The sequence below is a fragment of the Salvelinus alpinus genome, chromosome 27 (genome assembly GCF_045679555.1).
Source record: "Salvelinus alpinus chromosome 27, SLU_Salpinus.1, whole genome shotgun sequence".
NCBI lineage: Eukaryota > Metazoa > Chordata > Actinopteri > Salmoniformes > Salmonidae > Salvelinus > Salvelinus alpinus.
In genome coordinates, this window is record NC_092112.1 from 29876669 (window position 1) to 29891423 (window position 14755).

A 14755-nucleotide genomic window follows, 5' to 3' on the forward strand; every position below is an offset into this window, starting at 1 on the left:
AAGCTAGCAGGTTGCTAGTTTCTCCCGATTACAGTTTGAATGGAGTCTACTGAAAAATCCCCAGCACAGGCTCACAAACACACGCACGCACACACACAAGCACTTATCCTACTGCAAGCCCAGTGTAGAGGCAGGCAGGCAGCAGGGGAGGGCTCTGGGTGAAGCTGTCATGTCCCCCATGGCCTGGGGTAACAAAAGGCAGCCGACTTTGTGACTGAAGGCTTACAAGGCTCATGAATCACTGCCTGCTGATACTGAGTGATTAAATCTGAATTCCATGCAATGCAGCGCAGGGGTAATTGTTGGTCATTGAGAGGATAATACAGCCTACTAATATGTTCCCTGGCTTAGGGCTTTTTGCATCAATGCACCAGAAACTTAATCCACCTTCAGGAAGAACCTGCTGGAGGTCGTGGCAAGGAGTTGGCTCTCTGTTTCGCATACAAAACGCAGCAAATTCAATTGAATCTTTTTAAGCAGAATGACATAGCCTAGAGTCCTCAGGCAAAACTCAGGGGAGATGCAGGTAGCCTGAGGGAGCCATTCCAGAATTCCATCTTTTATTTCATGGTGCTTTTGTTTGTGGCCTATACACCTGGAACTGAGAATCTGCTCAAGATCCTGTGGATTCATTATATTTACCAGACTTGTCTCCCGGCGCCATCGTTATGACGACTAGCCAGCCGTCTCAATGCCTCTTCCCATTACACAAACAGACATGAAATAAATGACCTCCAGAAACAGGAAACATGTAATAACGTCAAAACACAGCATCATCTTATTGAACACTACAAAACAACTAGGGATCCCATTACTTTCCTTGACATGACTGCTTCCATTTAAATCACAATGGGAAGGGCAGTATTAATTTCATACACAGGTGATGAAATGGTGATGCAATTTATTGCTTGCTCTTAAGAAGGATCATTTCACGAGACAAAGCCATTGAGGAGACGATGCAGTAGATAGAAGGTGGTGGGGTTCTAACCTAAATGAGGTGATACAAGCACAAGGGCACTTGGCAATGACCACAGAGCCATAGGGGGGCAGCTCACATCAGCTCCTCTGTCGTAACTGGCCAAGCCCATTATTCCCAGAGGACACTGCTGGCCTGTGACTGTGAGAGGAGACTGAGAAGAGAGGGGAGAGAACAGGAAAGAGAAGGGGAGGAAACAAAGGAGAGGAGGAGAGAGAACAGGGGAAAGACTAGGGTAAACAAGTTGGGAGATAAGTGGTGCATCCTACCCACATTAGGAGGACAGTAATGAGTCGTTAGGGTCTTTAAAGCCAGGTATCTGTCCGTCCGTGTGGTGGGTCAATTCCCTCGTTAGCATGCTGCCGATATCTTTCAAGGCCTTGTCAGTCTGGCGGGAGATGTCATGCTCTGCCACTTTACAAGACTCACAACAGCATCCTACAAGTCTGTAATAGAGGTGGATAATTGCAGATGTCTGCTTTCTGCATTAGTTGGACCAAATGGCTGGGGGGCGCAACCTGGCAAAATACAAGATAATATATTTTCATTAAGGCATATCTTTCTGTTATATATTTCCCATAATAAAAGTTGATGTAGTAAAAGGGGGTTATGTGTACAGAATATTTGAGGATGAAATCTGTTTTCTTCATTTAATGATCTCTACAGAATGAAGTTATCTGAATGTAGACAAATTCAACTCCCCAAAAAGCTTGAGAACAACATTGACACGTCACCAATGAATGTTTTGCCTTCAGAGGTTTTCTCAGAGTTACGATGGTTGACAGCTGAATCCACAGAGGGAATGCTAAACTGGTGCTCACCTATTCACTTTGTCATCTCCAGCAGTGTCAATCTCACCCCATGATGCCACCCACCAATCTGGGCAAAGTGGTTGTGTTTTATTGGCCCAGGCAGCAAACAGAATTCAATTCTAATTGGACAACACAGACAATCTGCCTGCAAATCGATCTGTCACAACAAAGTTGACCGGCTTGAGCAAATTCCAACAGTCCCTAACACCCGACCAAGGATCCATTTCTCAAGAAAGAACCGGGCGAGCCTCAAGATTGGAATTCCCCACGGGCTGCAAGGCAAGGCAAGGCCTCCAGAAATAACCCTGTCTTTGGTGCAGTCATCATCCTGCCTTTGCTTCTCCTCTGTTGTTGAGGCAGGAGCGAGGCAGGCAGCTCAGCCACCAGAGAGCCAGGTTTCATGTGGAGGATACTGCAGCCTAATTGGATGTGATGCCTTGGTGGAGGGAGAGAGGGAGGGAGGGAGTGAGGGAAGGAGGGAACAAGTGAGACAGAGCAGCGCAACATTTCAACCTCCAGCAGTTAGCAGGCTCGCCTGGCTCCCTCCTCAGACAGAGATGTGTGTCCTAATGAGTTGTGGATGACAGAGGGAGCTGTAATGGGATCCTAGCCCCCCCTCAACCCCTCTACTCCTCCCTGTGTCTGGGGTATGTGTGTTTGTGTATGTCAGTCCTATTTCTACACCCCTGAACTCCACCGCAACACTTCTTACCCAACAGAGATAACTAAAGGAAATCTATAACAGGGGGAATCTCTTCATAGTCTGTCTATATAGTCTTGGTGGTACGATAGGAGGTGCACATCCGTATATCTCCAGTATCAAAGCTATGCAGTAATAATTGCACAGCCTCCTGTGACTCACAGCCAGGTAATGAGATAAACCCTAGCAGCTCATTTACAGATCTCTGTCTGGCTCGTCTTATCTCAGATGTGATGTTCAGGACTGCACAGTGCACGCACGCGCACACACTGACACACACTGACACACACACACAGATATTATTAGGAGTCCACGTGGTGGTATTATTTAGTGCTGGGGGTCATAGCTCATAAACCAGCGGATGATAAAGTACAAATGAGAGCCAAGGCCGAGCTGACAGCCCAGACACCAATAACATAAAGAGGGCGTGGAGAGTCCAGCACAATAACGCACATCCTGTCTGGTTGATTTATCCCTGAGACCTACAGGTTCATTCATCATCCTACTGGTCACATTAGGACTAATGCCTCAGCCCTTTACACCACTATCATCATAATGTGTCATCTCTATTTTTTATTGTTGCGTCTCTGATGTCATCAGAGAGATAGAGATATCGAAGTTCCTGGGCATGGTGCATGGTGGGTCAATTATAGATGCGTGTCTGGTCTACAGCAGGAATAGTTTCCACCTGCCCCAGGTACCACAGAAACAGTCAGTCAGAGGCAGCCCTGACCTATAGAATGTTAACACATCCTCTTGCTGATGACAGCCAATTCCTTTTTCAACTTTCAGGGTTAGCACAATGTGCAGAGGTGATTGCTTAGGGAGGGAAAATTCCCCTCTGTGATGCATTCTCCTCCCTGCATTGGAGGGTAAATAGAGAAATACAGAGACTAGGAGTATGGACAGAAATGTTAATCGCAACACAAAATACAATTCATTGGATGTTTCATACAGTCGGTGTCACCTGAAAGACTCATCTGTATCTGGGATTTATACAGTGTGGGCCAAAGTAATCCTCCTTCTCATAGTCATTGCCTTTATCCCTGCCCTTTGTCGAGGGACACATTGATTCAAGGTGGAAAAGCAGGATACATAGAAATAGTATCATTGCATCATCATCATTCATTTTTCAAATCGGTTTTACTTAGTTTGACTTATTTTTCTGCTTTCCTGAGCTAGTGCTTATTTAGCTTGGTTTCTGCCCAACATTGCAGAGCAGGGGTGTGCCAATATTGGTGACAGGACTATCTTAAAGAGGAAGAAACACAATCAAGTAAACCAGCACAGTCATCAATTAAGAGTCTGGGAAAATCTATTGCCGCACAACCAAAGACCACTTTTACATTGTTTTCTGCCTGCACCAATCTATCTCTGTCTAATGCTATCTTTATTTTTCAATGGGGACTGTTGGATTGGTGCCTGGCGCTATACAGGATGGAGAAAACACAGTCAGTCTTATGAATCATTGCAGGAGGGTAAGAGGGTGTGATATTGGTCTGGCAGCTGTTATGTGGAATGTGCTGTTTTCTGCGACTGTGCGTGTGTGTGTATGTGTGCGCGCCTGTATGTGTACAAGTATGAGTCAAAAGCATGTCTAAATGTGGGAGGAGTGGTCAAGTATAAATAAATACAAACATAAATAGGCTATCCTCCTGAGACCCAGCAAAAAAAAAAGGGTTTTCATTATTATAATTGTTTACATCGCGGTGAAAAAAATATTTTACAAAGAAAACAATTGTAATTGTTTATTTAATTTATGTATTTGTATTTTATGTGCACTGTAGCGCACATAAGGAATCGATTGATAGTAAATATGAAAAATGTAACCTTACAGTAAATGGGTAGTAGGTAAAAACATAGTTGCTGCATCCACTACGAAGGACATTTATAAACAAGCTCTTTAAATAAGAAAAAAAATATTACACTGCTCTGAAAACTCACCAAACTATTCCTGAGATATTTTCTCAATAATAATCCATTTGAAAAGCACAACTTTTCTTCTTATCATATAATATGCTGATTAATATGCTGATTGGGCTGGCAGACATTTTGAAAAACCAGTAACATGTGATATCATTGAAAAGCCCAGAATGTCCTGTCAAAGGTACAATAGGACGTATCACAGTGGCATGTATGGCCTCAAAGATACAGACCAAAAACCAATGTCCCTTAGAGTGGACAAAAATCAATTGCTGGGTCTCTTTGAGTGCTTTTCCTTGAGCAGGCCTCCATTCTGGGAACAGACAAGTGCTTTTTTATTATCAACACATTATAGCTATATTCACTTATCCATCATACTTTGTACTAAAGCATAATGACAGTAAAACATCGAATGTTTCCCTACAAATACTATAAATGTCTCTCAGTCTCATATCTAAAATCCCATGCAAATCAAATGGGTGTGTATAAAGTTGATCATTCCCTGGTAATTTTATTTTGCCAGAGTAGCAGTGGAAACTGGTATCTCCAGGGCATAGTGGGTCTAGTTCAAACATGAAGAAGTGGAGCTAAAATAATCAACAATAGAATTTGAGCTACACAGCACTGGAACCAATTTTGATTAATCACAACTCAACCATACTGTGTGAGAGCTGAGCCGGCTGATGTTTGTATTAAATATTCCCTTTGATTCCAAAAAGCGATTTTCTATTTCATTAAGCTATTTTTTTGCTTTCCTGCATTTGGCATCTGGGGTAAGCAACTTCTCCATTTTTAAACTAGCATAAACACAGCAAAACTGTTTATAAAAGAGTTTGCCTCTTGCCTCTTTTGATCACTGATGTACTGGGTTATAGCAGGCTTACTAAAGTTCTGCGTTCTGGTTGACAACTTGTTGACTTTGCCATGATTGGCTGCTGCATGTGGACCACTTAAAATGAATGGAAATTGGATGCATGGATTGTTAATTTCTCACGGAACTACCATACTAAGTGAGTCATTTTTAATTGGTAACCCTGTGGATGACTCCACTCCAGGGTGGGGTGTATGTAATGGTCCCTATGCTGTATTTCAAGTTTACTAAAGCACATAATAAGCTACCTGAATCTAATTTTGTTTACTTAATCAAATCTATTCAGGGATTTTCTCCGTCCCCCCTCCCCTAAACTGCTTTCCTTCAATTTTATCACTGAATATGTATGACCCATTGCTACTTATTACTGGGGGGGGGGGGGGCATTGCAATCATGGCTGCATACGTGATCTGCAAGCAAGAGCTATGCAACATTTTCTTCTTTTGCTAAGGTCATGAAATAGAAAAAAAACTAAATAATAAAAGAGCATCAAGGTTTCTATGGCTGAAATTCTCCTCCTGTTGCCGTCTGTGCTGCTGCTGCTTCCCGGGTTCCAAATTGAATTATAGAGCATGTCTTTCAAGCTGGGGAAACAATAAAGCAACAGAAAATGGCAGGTGACCCTTCCACAATCTCCCTCTTCTCCCTCTTCCAGTAGGCTTCAGAAGAACATTAGTGGAGAGGTTATCAAAGCGACAGTGGTCAACAGACAGAAAAACTAATAACTGGAACGCTTCCTCTGTGGACACAGGTCTATAAGTGTTATCTTCATAGCTAGGAAAGAAATTGGCTGAAAGGCAATAAGATGAATAGCCCCCATATTAACTGAATTCACAGAAATGTGCCAGAACCCATGCATCAAGGTGTATAGACATTGTGCACCTCTAAATCTCAGATTCAGGCTGTGTTTGAGCAGAGATAAATCGTCTGTGCCTTCATAAACTGGATGAAGTTAAAAGAAATATCCATATTTATTTTGTCTGAAAAAAGAAACTGTTGATCACATGAAAGTAACATGTTCATATTCAGTAATTGGTAACACTTTTTAACCATGCATAAACTGCAACTTTATTACATGGTTATTAATCCATTATTAATCATCAGACAAACAACAACAATCCATGAAAGTGGATTTCATTTGAACTTATCTTATCATTCTCTATAGAACCTCTGAGGTTTGATTCATATGTGAGGCATTCTACACGAATCATCTATGATCTAATTCTGCTTACAGTAGAGACACACTATGAAAGCTCAATGTGTACAGATGTCGGATCTTAAAATAGTCCTGCAGCAACAGGAAATGTGAATTATGTGGATTGTAATTCATGGATATTTTTGTAGGGGTTGATACGTTTTTCGTAACGGAAAACCAAGTGTGAAAGATTACAAACTTCAGAAGCCTTTTTTTAGCCTCAAATACACTACAAGTTTAAAATGTCATGCATTGCAGGAACATTTTCCTGCAACAGTGTGATCAAATTAAGATCCTACATCTGTAGCAGCTAGGGCTGTGGCGGTCACAAAATGTTGTTAGCCGGTGATTGTCAAGCAAATAACTGTTGGTCTCACAGTAATTGACCGGTAATTAACATAAACACATTTAGCACCTCCTGGCTTCCACATAAGCCACTTTTGCTGACCTTTGGAACATCTACATTTTAAAAAGTCTAAATCCAAGTAATATAGCCTAAACCTTCACAATAAATCCATTATTTATTTTAGACAGGTCTAAAGAAGCATGATATGAAGAAAATGTAGTCTATTTCAGAAGAACAGAATAGCATACTCTGAGTTGTCCTGATCTGGCTATGCCAAATGGCTTTGGGCTATACTAGTTCATTTAGCAGAAAAGATTTGCTTAGATTTCCGTGGCATTATTTTATAATATGAAGAACACAATTGAACAAAGCCGAATAAAATAGAAAGGGTATTTTCTCTAAACGATCTGAGGGAGTGCACACATGCGGCTATTCTGTGTTGAGCGGTTAACAAAGAAATACGTTTTCCTATATGCTTCATTTAGAGTTATTAATGTAAGTTGTTGTTCTACAAACAATGGGCTATTTGTTCTGATTTGTAAGACATTGTAAGGCTGCATTATGAGACTAATGATGATTTGAAAAAAGTTGCTTGAAAGGCATGAGCTCTGCTTCGGTTTTTTGCGCAGGCTGTACACACTACATTATTTTTCAATGCCGATACCGATTATTGGAGGACCAAAAAAGCCGATACCGATTAATCGGCTGGTTTTTATATATGTGTATATATATATATATATTTGTAATAATGACAAATACAACAATACTGAATGAACACTTTTATTTTAACTTAATATAATACATCAATAAAATCAATTTAGTCTCAAATACATAATGAAACATGTTCATTTTGGTTTAAATAATGCAAAAACAAAGTGTTGGAGAAGAAAATAAAAGTGCAATATTTGCCATGTAAAAAAGCTAACATTTAAGTTCCTTGCTCAGAACATGAGAACATATGAAAGCTGGTGGTTCCTTTTAACATGAGTCTTCAATATTCCCAGGTAAGAAGTTTTAGGTTGTAGTTATTATAGGAATTATAGGACTATTTCTCTCTATACCATTTGTATTTCATATACATTTGACTATTGGATGTTCTTATAGGCACTATAGTATTGTCAGCCTAATCTCGGGAGTTGATAGGCTTGAAGTCATAAACAGCGCAATGATTGAAGCACAGTGAAGAGCTGCTGGCAAATACAGGAAAGTGCTGTTTGAATGAATGCTTACGAGCCTGCTGCTGCCTACCACCGCTCAGTCAGACTGCTCTATCAAATATTAAATCATAGACTTAATTATAATATAATAACACACAGAAATACAAGCCTTACGTCATTAATATGGTCAAATCCGGAAACTTTCATTTCGAAAAACAAAACGTTTATTCTTTCAGTGAAATACGGAATCGTTCCGTATTTTATCTAATGGGTGGCATCCATAAGTCTAAATATTGCTGTTACATTGCACAACCTTCAATGGTATGTCATAATTATATACAATTCTGGCAAATTAATTACGGTCTTTGTTAGGAAGAAATTATCTTCACACAGTTCGCAACGAGCCAGGCGGCCTAAACTGCTGCATATAGTACTGTAATAACAGTCTTCGTCCTCCTCATCTGAGGAGTAGAAAATGTCGGACCAAGATGCAGCGTGGTGAGTATTCATATTTATTTCGAATACTTTTAAGAAAGAACAAAACAATAACCAAATGAAATAAACGAAGACGCTAGAGTCCCGAAATAGTGAACATACGAACCTGAACAACATAACAGGAACAATCACTAACAAAACACACTACAAAACAGGCTACCTAAATATGGCTCCCAATCAGAGACAATGACAAACACCTGCCTCTGATTGAGAACCATATCAGGCCAAACGAAAACCCCACCTAGAAACACAACACATAGAACCCGCCCAACTCACGCCCTGACCAACTAAAACAAAGAAAATACATAAGAACTAGGGTCAGAACGTGACAGTACCCCCCCCCCCTCACCCCCCAAGGTGCGGACTCCGGCCGCAAAACCTGAACCTATAGGGGAGGGTCTGGGTGGGCATCTGTCCGCGGTGGCGGCTCTGGCGCTGGACGTGGACCCCACTCCACCATTGTCTTAGTCCGCTTTCGTAGCGTCCTTTGAGCGACGACCCTCGCCACCAACCTATGACTGGCAACCCTACTAAAGGGCCCCACTGGACTGAGGGGCAGCCCCGAACTGAGGGGCAGCTCCGGACTGAGGGGCAGCTCCGGACTGAGGGGCAGCTCCGGACTGAAAGGCGGCTCCGGACTGAAAGGCGGCTCCGGACTGAAAGGCGGCTCCGGACTGAAAGGCGGCTCCGGACTGGCGGGCGGCTCTGGCAGCTCCTGACTGGCGGGCGGCTCCTGGCTGACGGACGACTCCGGCGGCTCCTGGCTGACGGGCGGCTCTGGCGGCTCCTGGCTGACGGGCGGCTCTGGCGGCTCCTGGCTGACGGGCGGCTCTGGCGGCGCCGGACAGGAAGACGGCTCAGGCGGCGCTGGACAGACGGGAGACTCTGGCCTGCTGAGGCGCACAGTAGGCCTGGTGCGTGGTGCCGGCACTGGTGGTACCGGGCTGGGGGCACGCACCTCAGGGCGAGTGCGAGGAGCAGGAACAGGGAGTACTGGACCCTGGAGATGCACTGGATGCCTGGTGCGTGGTACCGGCACTGGTGGTACCAGGCTGAGGACACGCACCTCAGGGTGAGTGCGGGAAGGAGGAACAGGGCGTACAGGGCTCTGGAGACGCACAGGAAGCCTGGTACGTGGTGTTGGCATTGGTGGTACTGGGCTGAGGACACGCACCTCAAGGCGAGTGCGGGGTGCTGGAACTTGAGGCCTGGTACGTGGCGCCGGAACCGGAGGGCTGGTGCGTGGGGCTGCCACAGGAGAGCTAGTACGTGGGGCTGCCACAGGAGGTGCAGGGCTAGGGAGGCGCACAGGAGGCCTGGTGCGTGGGACTGGCACAGTCTTCACCAGACGGCTAGCACGCACCTCAGGACGAGTATGGAGAGCTGACTCAGGTAACAACAAATCCCAGACTCGCTCCGTCGGGGCGGATGTCGTGCCTCATGCACCAACACAGCAACTCCCTAATTTCTCTCTCCTCCAATCTCCCCATTAATTCCTTCACTGTCTCTGCTTCACTCCCCTTGCTCACCTCCAATTCCACCCCGACTGGCTCCGGTTCCATCCTCGGCTCCTTACGGTAAGCACGGGGATTTGGCTCAGGTCTCCTACCTGGCTTAGCCACACTCCCCGTGTGCCACCCCCAATACATTTTTGGGGCTGCCTCTCTGGCTTCCAGCCGCGCTTTCGTGCAGCCTCCTCATAACGCCGCCTCTCGGCTTTCGCTGCCTCCAGCTCTGCTTTGGGGCGGCGATATTCCCCAGCCTGTGCCCAGGGTCCCTTTCCGTCTAATATCTCCTCCCATGTCCAGTTCTCCAGGTATTGCTGCCTCTCGTCACCACACTGCTTGGTCTTTTCTTGGTGGGTGATTCTGTAATAATAGTCTTCGTCCTCCTCATCTGAGGAGTAGGAAATGTCGGACCAAAAGGCAGCGTGGTGAGTATTCATATTTATTTCGAATACTTTTAAGAAAGAACAAAACAATAACCAAACGAAATAAACGAAGACGCTACAGTCCCGAAATAGTGAACATACGAACATGAACAACATAACATAACCCAACCCCCTGACCAACTAAAAAAAAGAAAATACAAAAGAACTAGGGTCAGAACGTGACATATACCCTGACTATGCTTGCACAGTATTGCAAGAGAAGTGACACAATTTCCCTAGTTAAAAGAAATTCATGTTAGCAGGCAATATTAAATAAATATGCAGGTTTAAAAATATATACTTGTGTATTGATTTTAAGAAAGGCATTGATGTTTATGGTTCGGTACACATTGGTGCAATGACAGTGCTTTTTTCGCAAATGCGCTTCTTAAATCATCACCCATTTGGCGAAGTAGGCTGTGATTCGATGATAAATTAACAGGCACCGCATCGATTATATGCAACGCAGGACAAGCTAGATAAACTAGTAATATCATCAACCATGTGTAGTTAACTAGTGATTATGTTAAGATTGATTGTTTTTTATAAGATACGTTTAATGCTAGCTAGCAGCTCCTTGCTACACTCCCGTAACACGTAGTCAGCCTGCCACGCAGTCTCCTCGTGGAGTGCAATGTAATCGGCCATAATCGGTGTCCAAAAATGCCGATTACCGATTGTTATGAAAACTTGAAATCGGCATTCCGATTAATCGGTCGACCTCTATTAGTCACTCATTCACAATTTGACAAGCACTTGATAATGCCTAGAATTTCAAGGCGGCATCCCCTTTGTGTGGCCAAAATGCACCCTAAAAAAATCCATGCCTTTATCGCCAGTGGCCAGTGGCCAGCTCCATCACATGATCTGGTCTTTCTCACAGACTACAAGCAAAGACAGACACATCGGGGATACAACTGCGTGCATCCTTATCCAATTCCCAAGGTGCATATCGAAGAAAATGGAATAACTGTCCACATTTACTTTTCGTCAGCCAACAAGATGAGTAGGCTTAACGAACAGCAAAATCACTAGTCTGTCAATCTACTATCCCATTGTACCAAGGTCAACCTATTCCTGTCTGTGCAAGAAATAAATATTCCAAACATAGTCTGAGACAGTTGTGGGATGCGATGGATCCCAAATTAATACAACCACTACCATCAAAAAAACGTCTTTATGCAATTTGGCTGACACAACAGATCAGAACGTTTAGCTTAAGATGTTGATAAACTATTTGGCTATTTTTTCACATTATAAGCGCAGCAATGCGGACATGGTAGTAGGCTAGAAGCGCAAATGTTCCATTAGCAGAAAACACAATTCTCAAAAGTGACCGCAAATGCATTTTTATGGTGAAAATTATCTTCCCAAAACTTGAAACTCACACACTGCTTATGTATGCCAGTTAGGCTCTACACCCCTTGTAAAGCTAATTAATGTGCTTAATTTTAAGAAGTTACTTGGCCACTTTAGTTGTGATACAAACCTTATCAAAACATATAGGACTATGGGCTAGGCTACATGAGGTGTGCAAAAGCCATTGTTTCTTATGCTGGGTATTATTCACGTGATAATATATCATTCACAAGTGATAGGGTAATATTGTCACCCATCAGACTATTCTTGATTTAATATTTACATATACTAAATAATATATGTGTGAAATTTGTTTGGATTTATAATGGACCATTATCATGCACCTATATTGAAACTGGGGCAGTGGAAAAAATACATGTCATCTATGAACTTAAATAGCGAATGGAGAACAATTTATTTTCATGCCAGCCAGGTAGACTATACTCCTGTTGTAAATATAAGCAATGTGCTTATTATTAGGAAAGTTCAGGAATACATATAGTAAGCCTATAGAAAGCTGATGGGATCCTCCTCCTTTTATTAGTGGCCGTCACTCTGTTTTCTTGCGCAATTGCATAGCCTATTGAAATGTCACGAAACATGACATCATGGGCTCTCATGAAGTGCTTGATTAGATTTTCGAATACATTTGCGTTGATGTCAGAGTGATTAGAGGGACAATAGAGTGCAGGGTACCAGGCAGTTAGCAACTATAGTAGGCTACTAATGACCACCAGCAGCATCAGAGCTCGGAGGAACCTAATAACCGCGACTAAATGGTCACGTGGAATTTGACTGCGGTCATGACTGGTGATGACCGCAACAGCCCTAGTTGCAGCAAACTCTGCAGATTCCCAGATCTAAAGCCGTCCATTCAACACCCCCAATTTCTCATGTAAATACCAACGGTGACAAGTTAGAGTTTATTCCTTTCACTCAAGTGTGTGATCCCTCTGCACTGTCTTCCTCACTGACTCCTGATGAAATCAGATGCTTTCGCATAAATGACTACATAAAATATAAATGGTTATATTTGTTCTCTGTCACTACTCTTTAGAACTTAGCTTGCTCTGTCTGTCTAGCGCACTGAGGAAAAACCCTAATAGCAGTACTGACTAAATAAGATTGATGGCTCAATTCTTGGGAGATAAAGGTGAAAATTACAAATGAGCAGTAAAACCGACCTTTTTGTAGCATTACAGAAAAACACATTGGTTACAATTGACAGCCCATTTAGAATTCATGTATATCATTTTTAAATAGTCGAGATAGAATCCCATCAGTCCTGTTTGAATGTTTCAGCATTTCAGCAGCAATATGTTTTTGTGCCATTGCAATGCTATATGGGTGTGAAGGTTATCATCATGCAGGCAATGTGTGTGTGTGTGTGTCTGTGCGCATGAGGATGGTCTGATTTATTGATCTGCTCCTCATAATAGGGGGAATTACTCCTCAGGGCAGGGTAATCACTGCAAAACAGCCCGATCACAGCACTTAGCTAAGAGTAACAGTCTAATAGTGTCTGCTAAAGCAATTTCTTTCAATATCATACTGGGAATAGCAAAATGATTAACTAACACGTATTAAATGAGGCGTGCTACTGTTTTTCTCTTAACAGGAGACGGGTTTTGTGGAACACTGAGAGTAACTGATAAAAAAGACACTTTGCATATTTTGCTAAGTGTTTAAGTCTTTTCATAGTTCCTTCAGTAGCTTCCATTCAGGAGACCTGAGGAGCCATATAAAAACACAAGCTGCTGTTGATCCTTAGAAGCTACATTAACCTTTAGGTCTTTCACTGGGTGTACTGTGATCACATGTTATCCACAGTACACAAGGCTTACAATAACACTCACGTTTCACTCTCACTGTCCAAATGTCACGTCAGAGAAAACAAAAGACCTTGTGCACAAAGACAGGCATGTAATACGTTTCAGCCCAAAATGATGTTCAGAAACAAGCCAAGCGTTGCCTTTACACAAACACGTGTTTAGACAACTAGTGCATCCTCTCTTCAGCTACTGTGTAATCACAAACACTCTCTCTCTCTCTCTCCAAGATGACTCAATATCACACAGTATCACACAGAGTCCCTCCACAGTAATCCTAGCACATTCTTATAACACCTACTGTACCAATCTTGAAGATCTTTTGGAGCAATCCTTATGTGTAAAACATCTTCATTCCATCCCTCAGTTTCAGTTATTTTTATCCTCTGAACTAATTTTCTTTCTCCCTCGTTGCTTTATCAGAGATGGGAAAAAGTACAAAAATTACATTTCATACAGGGCAGAAAACTCAGAATTCCAAACGTGTAGACTAGAGCATTTGGGAGTCATTGGCATTGTGAGACACAAGCTGAACACAGTGATTGGAACATCTATCTTGTTTGCTCACCAGGCGGGAGCTGCATTGGAAACAGACACGACTTATGAAAATAACTCAGATGTTGAGAGCTGAAAGAATGGGAATGAGCCGCTAAGGTTTTTTTGTTGTTGAGAAAAATAGAAGCCAGTAAGAATAATACAAATAAAAACAGACATAAAAACTACCCAATTATCCTATGGTTACATATTAGTTACATTCCCCATCCACAGCTCCAGGCGAGTCTCAACAACATGCAAAGCACTGTACAGAAGTGTGCTGCTGAAATGACACACATAACGAGGTCAAATTAATAATAAGAGCCTGCCGGCACGCAGCTGGTTCAGAGAAAGAGTACATCGTTGGGGATGGAAAGACTTAGCTAGACCCCCTCTTGGATCCGTGCTTTATGCTGCAACAGCTCCCAATCTGGAGCTGAAAAAACTGCATCAGGAATAGCTCAAAGACCCCCAAAAGACAGAGCTTGAGGGGGAGAGAAACTGCTGTGTTCTTCAATGGAAGGATGAATCCATGTTCTTCTACGGATATAGGCAGTCTGTAGCTTTTATTGTTCACAAAGCAGCTGGGTAAACAAACCTACATGGTGAAAGTACACTGAGTGGGAAT

General features: G+C 42.8%; 1 protein-coding gene across 1 annotated transcript in view; it reads right to left on the reverse strand.

Moving 5' to 3' along the window:
• Positions 1 to 14755, reverse strand: part of galnt14 (UDP-N-acetyl-alpha-D-galactosamine:polypeptide N-acetylgalactosaminyltransferase 14 (GalNAc-T14)) — a 119571-nt gene that overhangs the window by 100673 nt on the left and 4143 nt on the right. The window lies entirely within an intron of this gene.